Source organism: Neodiprion fabricii, chromosome 7 (assembly GCF_021155785.1).
Source record: "Neodiprion fabricii isolate iyNeoFabr1 chromosome 7, iyNeoFabr1.1, whole genome shotgun sequence".
Taxonomy (NCBI): Eukaryota; Metazoa; Arthropoda; class Insecta; order Hymenoptera; family Diprionidae; genus Neodiprion; species Neodiprion fabricii.
Window position 1 is genome coordinate 14,061,132 of NC_060245.1, and position 11,532 is coordinate 14,072,663.

An 11,532-nucleotide genomic window follows, 5' to 3' on the forward strand; every position below is an offset into this window, starting at 1 on the left:
TCTTTGTCAGTCAGAACCTTGATTTGAAGTTCATGGCTCACACTACATGTGTTTGTGTTTTTCTGAAAGTGTATGTCCGTATGTTAAACAAATTGTAATACGGTGATCCGCAGATAGGTAATTGGATTACTGGCGCCCCATTTCAACACATCCAGTCAATAAAAAATTTGCTCTGAATCTCAGGGTTTAAACGAGGGTAAAGGCTTGGATGTCGAATCTCGTATTTCATGGAAAAGTTAATAGTAACTTCAGATATGTTCAGTGGCACCTAGTAAATATAGTATACCAGAGAGTATATTACTTTAAAACTGATATTTAACCTTTCTTTTCCACATTAATTCATGAACACACACGGTTTGGAATATTTTTCCAACGCATTGCTACATGCTCATCATCAAACATGTTGATAATTATTTTTATTGAGTAGTAGAAAGATGAGAAGTTACACAGTTGAGAAAAAAAATCTCATAGAACTTATGACAGCACGAAATATCCTTGTCCGTCGATTGAAGATGTATAAAAACACACAGATCTATGCAAAGTTGGCCTGCGAGCTTCGGATTTCTTCTTGAAAGCTTTTACGACAAATAATTGCTCTCAAATTATTCTTAATTGCTCTCTAATTTTTATTATTTGCTCCCATACGGTTTTCGAGAAAATCAAAAAGAAGAAAATTGCATTTCCGGGTGCCACCAGGTGTCGTAACTACTTGAATACGCCCGCCTAACTCAAAGTAGGTAAGCCCATAGACACTGATATATAACTACACTGGATTGGATATTATCTTATACCCAACGTGTAAGCTCGTGCATCCAATTGACCAGCTGAATTTCCGCCATTTTGTAGAATAAGTTGTCACAAAAACCGCACCAGAGTAGTAATACAAGGAGAGTTCTGGATATAAATTCCCACTTCACCGACACAGCCGTGGCCACAAACTTTTTCGAGAGAGGGGGTTTATCACCGCCAAGACTGACGTTATCACAACCTTCATCCGCTCTGCGCTATGTGTTACCACCGTATCGATCATCAGAGAAAACATCTGTTTTGCGCTCTGCGTTACCATCGTTTGATTAAATTTTCGTTGGTATTAACAGTCAATGATGACAAGATGCAATTCATGGAATGATGCTTTTATTAACGACGTTTTAGCAGGACCCCGCCTACCATCATCAGGTTTCTTAAAAAAATATTATACAGAGAATTACAAAAAAGTGGCTAATTTGAATTTAACATATTTTACACTTTGAACTTTCGATTAAAATTATTTATATACATAAATGCCATTATTTGTTATAGTTGTTATGTTGTCATAAAATAATAGAATATTATACACTCACATTTTTAGACATTCCTTAGCTTAACAGTTGTTTCTTACATGGAGTTATAGAAGGAAGTGAACTATCCGTCTGTCAAATTGACCTGCTTAATGTTAGTTATCATAACAATGATATAATGTCATATATTTATCTGTGTGATTGTTATTATACTGGACACTTTGTTTGCATGACCTTTAAGGGGGGGGTAAGGTCAAATCATACGAAAAAAGCCATGTTTTCGTGATTTTTTTTCTGACGACGTAGTTAAAATTTCTTTACTCAACCAATGGTACATTGAAGTATGACATTCGAAGAATATTTCATCAAATTTTTACAAAGAAATATTAAAAAATACGGCAATGGCAGCAATTGTTCGGACGTGTCTCGAAAAAGAGTTGAATTGCGGTGCCCCTCATAACTTGGTGCTGGATCATCGAAAATCAAAAAATCAAAGTTCATTCGTTAGATAATAGTTTTTCCCAGGTAACGCTGTCGATTTTTTTTTTTTCCAATTTTTTTCATTTTTTCGAACACTTTGAAATGAAAAACACAATTTTTTGGGAAAAAATCGCCTAATTTGTTATTGCGAAATCAAAATTATGAACAAAAAAAAAAAAAACTCGACAGCGTTACCTGGGAAAAACTATTATCTAACGAATGAACTTTGATTTTTTGATTTTCGATGATCCAGCACCAAGTTATGAGGGGCACCGCAATTCAACTCTTTTTCGAGACACGTCCGAACAATTGCTGCCATTGCCGTATTTTTTAATATTTCTTTGTAAAAATTTGATGAAATATTCTTCGAATGTCATACTTCAATGTACCATTGGTTGAGTAAAGAAATTTTAACTACGTCGTCAGAAAAAAAATCACGAAAACATGGCTTTTTTCGTATGATTTGACCTTACCCCCCCCCCTTAACAACGTATGTTTTTTGCGATATTATAAAATGTCGAATAATATTATTCTTGGATATGAAGGTCGTGAACATCAAAACACTTTTTTTGTGTTAACGTTTCAGCCCGGATGGGGGCCCCTCCTCGGAACAATTTATTTAGAACATCTGTCACGAACAGAAATTATAAAATAATGTACAACTAAGTTATAACAAAATTGAATGTGAAAGGTTTAGGTAATAAGCAGGGATGTTTGTGCTAATATAAATGAGAGGAATTACCTGATGATGAACTGACACTTTCAAATAACGAAGAAAAGGAACCAACTAGTATATAGTGAATGCGTGTTAGAATGACCGAGTAAAACACAAAAGTTCATTTTTCTAAAAAACACTACGACAGCGATACGAAACTCCCAAGCATTTATCCTGGTTGTTAATTAAATAAAAACACACAACGACCGTTTTAGGTTTCGAGTCTGGAGCACTTTTGAACGTGTGGAACGTCTAGTATGTAGTGGGGGGAAACCGATATCAGTCATTATCAGAGCAAGCACAGAGTCAACGGGTTAAATAGAAATCAGAAAATGTTAAGAACGTAAAATCGAGAGCAAGCTCAGTCGGTAATAGATAGTTACGATGGGTGTATCACAGAGGTGTAAATAGTACTCAGATGTTCAATATCTTGTCTTCGATTGACAGAATTGGGATGTGCATTGTTATTGCACATTTCTAACAATAATCTATTGTAGTACAATGGTTCAACGTCTATAATGCTGGCTTGAGAATAATTGAATGAATGGTCAAAATCGATGGCATGCCTAGTCAGTGCAGTATAATTATCCTCATGTTCATGGATATTGCGTTTATGTTCAGTTATCCTGGTGTGTAGTTGCCTACTTGTTTGACCTATGTAGGACATGTTGCATTGGTTGCAGGGAATTTTGTAGACTACACAAGAACGGATACACGGGGGTAAAGGGTCCTTACCAGAGTCAAACATAGAGGATAGATCACGTGCACTTTTACCCACAAATTGGATTTTATACTTAGAGAATATTCTGTTGAGTGACTTAAACAAACCCGCAACGTATGGGATGGAAACAAAGTCTTTTTGATTAACTTGTGCACCAGATGCATCATTGTTATTCACCGATCAGTTCCAACAATTTCGATAGAATAAAATCAAAACGGTAGCTTTAAATAAGAGACGACAGTTAACAGAGAGAGTTGAACGTAGGTTGGGTGAGGCAATATAATGCAAAAATTTACTTAAGACTACACGTCACTGGGCGACGTGATTTCACCCAATTTCCAAAGAATGACACTGAGAATTATTATTCTGTTAATTTATAGCAAGAGTGAAAACTTTATAGTAAATCGGTAGACAACCAAGTGACGATAGCTCGGAAGATGTGACAAAAGAGTAAGACAGACGTTACCATAGATTTTAATTAATATGAAAGATTGACATTTATTAACAATTTACGAAATCGGTAGCTTAGCCGGGAGAATAAGAAGGACTGCAAAATACGAGAGAAAACTTGAGAGAGGGTTATTCGTAGACAATAGAATTATTGTTTTACAATATTTAGAAATTTTATACGTTTGTGAAAGAAATCTTGAAACATAAATTTTCGAGAGAACATAAAACTATAAGAAAGTGAGAGATTCAGAGACGAGTTTGCAAAATGAAGAAATACACTAAATACACCTTATTATGATAAAATTAACGATAATACGCAGAACCTGAATTAGCAATGAATTACGGTATGGCAGAGAAATGCAAAGAATAACAAGTGAAAACAATCCAGAATTGCCAATAGCTATAGAAAAAGTACGGTAGTGTTTAGCGGCTCAATCTATGCTCGGTTATACTCCAAGGAACTCGATTTACGATACAATAGGCACAATATAAATAAAATATAATAAGCAGTAAAAGAAATAAAATATAATAAGCACTAACGCAGAAAATTAAAAAGAAAGCGAAGCAAAATAGCTCAAGATACAGTAGAATTTTACAGAAGCAGACTAATAGAAATTTACAGATAATCCGAGAAATTCACAAATACAAAAGAATTACTTAATTGGTAGTTACCAGGTCACTCAAAAGCACGGAATTAATCAATTACTGAAACCATGCAGCCACACGGCAGCTTAACGCAACTCAAAGCCGTGTACCATGATTCACACAAAAACTGGCATCACATGATGCAACCAAAAATGACAAATACGATAAAAACGAAAATAGAAATTATAAGCAACTTTGTAATGATACAATACAAAGGCAGAAGCCTTACCTTAGCTGGTGACTACAGGAACACAACACTGAATTTAAATTATAGACTGAATCCAAATGAAATCATGCAGGCCAGCGGACGTGATGTTCCAGAATCATCCGGCGTTGAAATATGTTATTTCCCATACAAACTGAGCGAACACGTATTTTTTTGTTTACCCTGAAAAAATTATCCAAGTCCGATATCGATTTTTTAAGATTTAAAAATAAAAAACGTTTTTCGCCAATTTAAGGAGCCAAATATTCGAAAAATAGCCGTCCAATCCGTAATTCTCGAGCTTTGTCGACCATTCTTGTTTCATTTGATCCGGAATTTCGTACTCTGTCGAGGAAAAAAAATTCCCAAAAATTTTGAAAATTGCCGACAATATCGACGATTTTGGAAAATATAAAAAATCACTTTTCTCAAAAGCCCCATTGTTTTTTTCCTCAAAATTTAATATGATTTTCGGGGTGATATGGACTACTTACCCTATCAATAGCAACTAGTATTTTTTCTTGCTTTTCGAGTAATTGAATATTTTATTCTCTGAATTCCTGCATTTTGTACTGTAACGTGGCGTTTCAGAATCGCCCGTCACAAGGGCACACAACCGCTATTATTTTTAGTTTACGCGTCCTCAGCAGGGTACTCCAACCGAACTCGATACAAAATAGGCAATAACTACTTTTTAACTAATTCTTTTTTTGTAAATTCTTTATTTCGCGCTTCGGCGCAAGCTAACAAGGTACTTGGACGACAACGATCCCGATCAACAAGGGACCACTAGCTACCGTTTGCAGCTCTCGACGACTTCGCCTACTGACGGTCTCATTAGACTACACTGGCTACCTTGGTGCACCTTTATATACACCTGGGGTAGCATCCACCCGAACCTTCCTTATCGCCTCAACTGCCGGTGAACAGGGAGATAAAAATCCTCCCGGCCGCCGAGGGCACCGTTTCTCGAAGAGGAACCAGCCGCCCGCTCTATCGGATGCCGTAAGGATGGCGTGAAGGGCAGACCGTAGCCTGCCATCCTCCGACTTACCGGCCTGGTGCCGGACCGACCCCAAACCACTACGTTCAGGTTGATAAAGCCATCGTTCTGAGGATCGACGCTGCCTTCCTATCGGCAAGGACTAATTGTGTGGGTCGTGGTCCACGGTTTGGCCAACCGTCTGACTGCACGACCTCAGGCACAGGCAGCTAGCTACTGTCTGTGCAAAAGCCGGTGGAGGTGAACAATGAGGCGTCACTCTCCACCCGGTGACTTTGGCCGAGAGGCACCCTGTGTATGCCTCTGTCAAAGAAGTCCCCGATGATAGGCAGCCTGGACCGTAAACCGAAGCAGCTACAAAATCGTACGAGTTGGTGTCAACGACGAAATCGCGAGCAGCACATTACACCACATCTAGCGGTAATTTTGGAAAACGTATGACCACGCAGTAACCAATATTCGCCACAGGGGGATGGCCTATTTGCGGTGGTGTGGGTTAGAGGTTGTGAAGTTGTCCACTTAGTTGATAGCAGGCCCACTCCCGCTGTGTTCAATGAGAAGGTGTACTCAAATAATTAACACTTTGATTAATAGTAACAAAGGAATTTATTAAAGATATAAAGAGTACAAGAGATGTGTACAGCTTAAGCGTCGACACGTAACTGCCGCGCGAGAGTCACCATGTTCCCCTCTCGCCTTCTTGGCTTTCTCCTACTTCGCCGCTACTCCCACTCTAGCGCTTAGAGAGAGACAGAGTATCTATACCCCACATTCTCCCCCCCGAGTGTTAACGACAATAAACAATCTTTGTTATTTAATACAAGTGGAGAAAATATGTTAATCTTTTAATATATAACGCTTCACGTTTTATACAAGATTTCTTAAATCTAAGTATAAAAAAATATAATAGAAAACTTAAAATTACGTTATTCTATTTTACATTTGGTGCGAAGCTAACCTTTGGTTTGCGCGCGTAGGTTCGAATAGCAGGTACCTGCTCCGGCGCTAAGAGATTTTCGATATCCTCTCTTACAAAATACGCAGGTTTTACATTTTCGATGCTTACGCTACGAGTTGTTCCGTTCACATCAATGTCGAAAATTCGATCGGACACGCGTTTAACAACTTTGTGCGGGCCTGTGTACGGGTGCTCGAGCGACTTTTTTATCGTACTATTAACTCTAAGCCATACATGTGAGCAAGTGCTCAAATCTTTGTGAACAAAAATGCGCTTCTTATGGCGATGCTCGACCGGAACAGGCTTAACCGCGCGGATGTGCTCGCGGAATTCTTCGAGAAAGATTTGCGGGTTCGGCGTGAAATCGTCAGAGAGAACGAATTCGCCAGGAATACGCAGTGTTGTTCCATAAACATATTCTGCCGGTGACGCGCCAGTGTCAAGAACATTTGATCGAAGACCAAGCATTACAGTGGACAAAACGCGTGTCCAATTGCTTGTCTTGTGACACATTATGGCTGCTTTTAGGCATCTGTGCCAGCGCTCGATAAGGCCATTTGCGGCAGGATGATACGGAGTCGTACGAATTTTCCTACAACCGGATAATTGCATAAGTGCAGTAAAAAGTTGACCTTCGAATTGGCCGCCTTGGTCACTTGTTACCGTTTCTGGCGCTCCAAAACGAGTGATCCAATGATCTATAAAAGCACGACAAACTGTTTCAGCTTCTATATCTTTTAGCGGAACGGCTTCCGTCCACCGCGAAAAACGATCGATCATGGTAAGAAGATACCTGTAGCCATCGCTAATTGGCAAGGGTCCTACAATATCTATATGCACGTGTTTAAATCTACCGTCTGGCGCTACAAATTCAGCGGGTGCGACATGCGTATGTTGTGAAACTTTTGACTGCTGACATTCTAAACATTCTTTACACCACGTTGCGATATCTTTATGCATTTTAGGCCAAACGTAGCGTTTGCGAATAACACGATCAGTTACCTTTGCACCCGGGTGCGCCTGAGTGTGGAAAAGACCGAAAACTTGTTTTCGTAAAGCTTTCGGTATTACCGGTCTTAACGTTTCGCCTGCTAAATCGCAGAGAAGTGACGTGTGTGTTGGGCCCCACTGAATTCGCTTGAGATTAAGGGAAGATTCGGTGGATTCCAGAAGTTCTTTTAACTCTTCGTCGTTTTCTTGCAATTTTGCAAGTTCTTGCAAACTCAATTCAGTAGCAAGAGCGAGAGAGTCAACGCGCGATAAAGAATCGGCAATGACGTTTTCTGGGCCTGCAAATACAAAATTTTTGTCGAGAATTGCGAAAGAAACGAAAGTTGTCGAGTTTGACGAGGCGATTTCTTATCAGTACGTTGCTGAAAAGCAAACGTAAGTGGTTTGTGATCTGTCACAAAAGTGAAGTCCCGAGCATCAAGAAAATACTTGAAGTACTTGGTGGCTTCAAAAAGAGCTGTTAGTTCTCGATCGTACGCGCTGTAATTACGTTGCGCTGGCGTGAACTTGCGTGAAAAGAAAGCAAGGGGTTTCCACGCGCCGTCGATCTTTTGCTCCAACGCGGCACCCATACCGACGTCGGATGCATCAGAGACTAATCTTGTTTCAGCTCCATCTGAAGGATGAAACAAGAGAGTAGCGTTTGCAATACTGTTTTTAACATCGTTAAATGCTTTTTCTGACTCAGGCGTCCAAGCAATTGGTCGCTTGTCGTTCTTTTTAGAGTCTTTGAGAAAGTCATTTAACGGTGCTTGAATCTGTGCAGCGTGTGGGATGTTGCGTCTATAAAAATTCGCGATCCCGAGGAAGCGTCTTAATTCTAATCTATTTTCCGGCTTGGGAAAATCGAGAATAGCACGAACTTTCTCTACGGTTGGCTTGCAACCATTGCTGTTAATTAGATGTCCCAAAAATTCGATTTCTTCTTTTCCGAATTCGCATTTTGAGATGTTAATGAGCGCGCCTATGTCTTTAAGTCGACTACAAACTATGCGCAAGTGCTCTTCATGCTGTTCAGCATTGTCAGAGGCGATGAGAATATCATCAATGTAAGCAAACACGAAATCTAAATCGCCAAGAGCACGAAAAATGTGACGTTGAAACGTTTGACTTGCATTTTTCAAACCAAACGTCATACGCGTAAACTCGAATAATCCGAACGGTGTAATTACTGCCGTTTTTGGGATATCTTTTTCGGCTATACGTATTTGATTGTACGCTTTATACAAATCAATTTTTGAAAATATGCGTTTACCGTGTGAATTTGCTGAAAAGTCATGCAAATGCGGTACCGAAAAGTTATCGGGCTCCGTAATTGCATTTAATCTACGATAGTCGCCGCAGATACGCCATGTCTTGTCTTTTTTTACAGTCATGTGAACTGGACTTGCATACTTGCTTTCAGAAATACGACAATGACCAAGTTTTAAAAGACGTTTAAAATCAGCTTTTGCGATTTTTAATTTTTCCGGCGATAAACGACGCAGGCGTTCGGCTATAGGCCTACCATTGGTTACGATGTGGTGGACAATGTCCTCCTCATCGTTGCCTGTTTGTGGGAGAGGTTTTGGTTCTGCTTTGCCTGTGATTTCAGGGAAATCAGACTAAACTTTAGCGTACACGTCCGCGATTTCAACAACGTTAAATGAAAATGCTGCAAATTTTTTAACAACACCGCGGGTAAACGCATTTGTTTTTGGATCTATGAGCCTACTGTTTTTTTAAATCGGGAAGTAAGCCATAGTGTTTTAGAAGATCGGCTTCTATAATTGGATGCGATACATCTGCAACGCAAAAGTTCCAAGTAATCGGTCGTATTCCGAGATGAAGAGTACGAAATTCGTTACCGTAAGTATCTATACTCGTGTTGTTTGCAGCAAAAAGTTTAAAAGAATTCGGAATTTTATCAGCTGGGTTTCCAGCGGGTAAAAGCGACATTTCCGCGCCCGTGTCGATCAAGAAAGTCTCTGCAGTCGTTTGATCAAAAACGTGAAGTCGCGAGGAAAGTTGTTGTTGTTGAGTAATGACTTCTGAGGCAGATAGTCATTGCCCATTTTCTGGATTGTCTACCCATTTGCATGGCTTTTCGTTGGTGCCACGACAGAATTTCGCCTTCTTTCCGAATTTCTGGTGTGTCCAACACAAATCTTTGTTGCTATTGCGATTTTTGGAAGGAGCACGATCGCGACTTTTTGAGCGAAACGTTTTTTCGAGAGAATTAACTTTCGTCGCGAGATTCGCTAAATCTTTGCGAATTTGTTCAAGCGTACTTGTAAGATCATTCGTTTGCGGAACTGATTGCGCTGTTGATGCCGCGGAAACAAACTAAGGCGAGTTATACATAATTTCGTTAGCCAAATCAGCGGCTTTGGCTAAATCATCGTTGCTTTCGTAAGTGTTTGTAACTAATATGCCTCGAATTGTTGGCTGTAGATGATCTAAAAATATCGATTTGATTGCAGTTTTATCAAGCCGGTTATCTACGTTGAGACTACGTATTCTGTTAAGTATCAACGATGGCTTTCCATCAGTTAGGACTTGTCCTTTTAACAGTTGACGTAAACGCGCTTCAGAAGAAGCTGAATACGCTGAAATCAGCCTTTCTTTTATTCTCACATATGGGTCTGCTATATTAGCATCGGTGACGATATCGCGACACGTTTGACCGATCTCATAATCGAGAGCACCTAAAACGTAATCTGCTTTTGTCCTATCAACCGTTATATGCGCGTTACGGAACGAGGCTTCAATTTGTAGGAACCAGTAAGCTGGATCGTTTCGAAAGAACGGCGGAAGTTTCGGAACTCGCGTTGCTTCGATTTGCGGTTGTGGTGCAGGAATTTCTCGTTGTACCTGCCCCGCTTGAAGCTGACCTAACTGCTCTTGTAGCTGAGCAATTTGCGCTTGTGCCGCATCAAGTGCAGCCGCGTCTCCCATTTTTGTGACGGAAAAATAAAACCTAACTTACGCTTACGAGCGTATTACAATGAAACTAGCTAAGCCTAGGTACGCCGCAGGCGTCTCGCAATTTTCCTAGTGTACGCACGCAGGCGTCTCACAAAAATGATAAAAAACTAGGTTTCTAATTTTTATTTTAACGCGCTAAATTTTAACAATATATTTATTTGTTCAAATATCGATTCACTTTGTTTCGATTCAATATGAAAAACTAAAAGATTCAGTTGTACATTTTTTATTTTCAAAGAAAAAAGTTTTTAATTTAAAATTAAATTGTATCAGTGACAAAGATATCGAAATAGTCGATTTCTAAGTAAAAAGATATCTTATCTCTTTGAATTTCGAAAGAAAGCTTCTCGATTCTCGCTAAACGTAAATACGTTTTCGGTTACGCGAAGAAATTCGAGCTAACTTTGCGTGTACGTGACGTGTTCAAGCGCGCGGCTCGCGAATGTAAACAATTGATGCCTCTTATCCCGAGAATTCGACGAGTTATAACCTGACACTTGTTTGTTCGAGTTTTGCTCTCGATCATTTTTTTTATTCGCACGCACGCAGTAAATCTCTCTATCTAATAAAAAAGTTTCAAACAAATGAACGTAGAAAAAGATTATAATAACAATAGTAAAAAAAGATTATAATAACAATAGTAAAAAAAGATTATAATAACAATAGTATACGCATGAAGTTGGCGGTGGGGTAAGATCACGAAAACAAAACAAAAAGCATCTAGCAAACCCTTTGACAGCTGTCATCGGCTGTTTATGACAGTCTTTGACAAATATCTTTATAGGTATCTGTTTCTGACGCGCAAAAAATGAACATGCAAACGAAAATTATCAAGATGATTCCCGACGGGAATTGTCTTTTTCGCGCGTTGACGTATCGTGTATACGGCACTCAGGATCGACACGCAGAGGTGAGACTGAGTATCGTTTCAAATATAGTGGATAATTGGTCTACATTTGCGGGTTTTATTACAGGTAATGAGTCAAACGGTGCTGTGATTAGGTCACCTGGTGATTACAAATCACATATGTATAAAAATGCAATATACGCAGCTGCGGACATTTTTAAGATATGTTTAATCGTGTATCGCGAAGAACAAA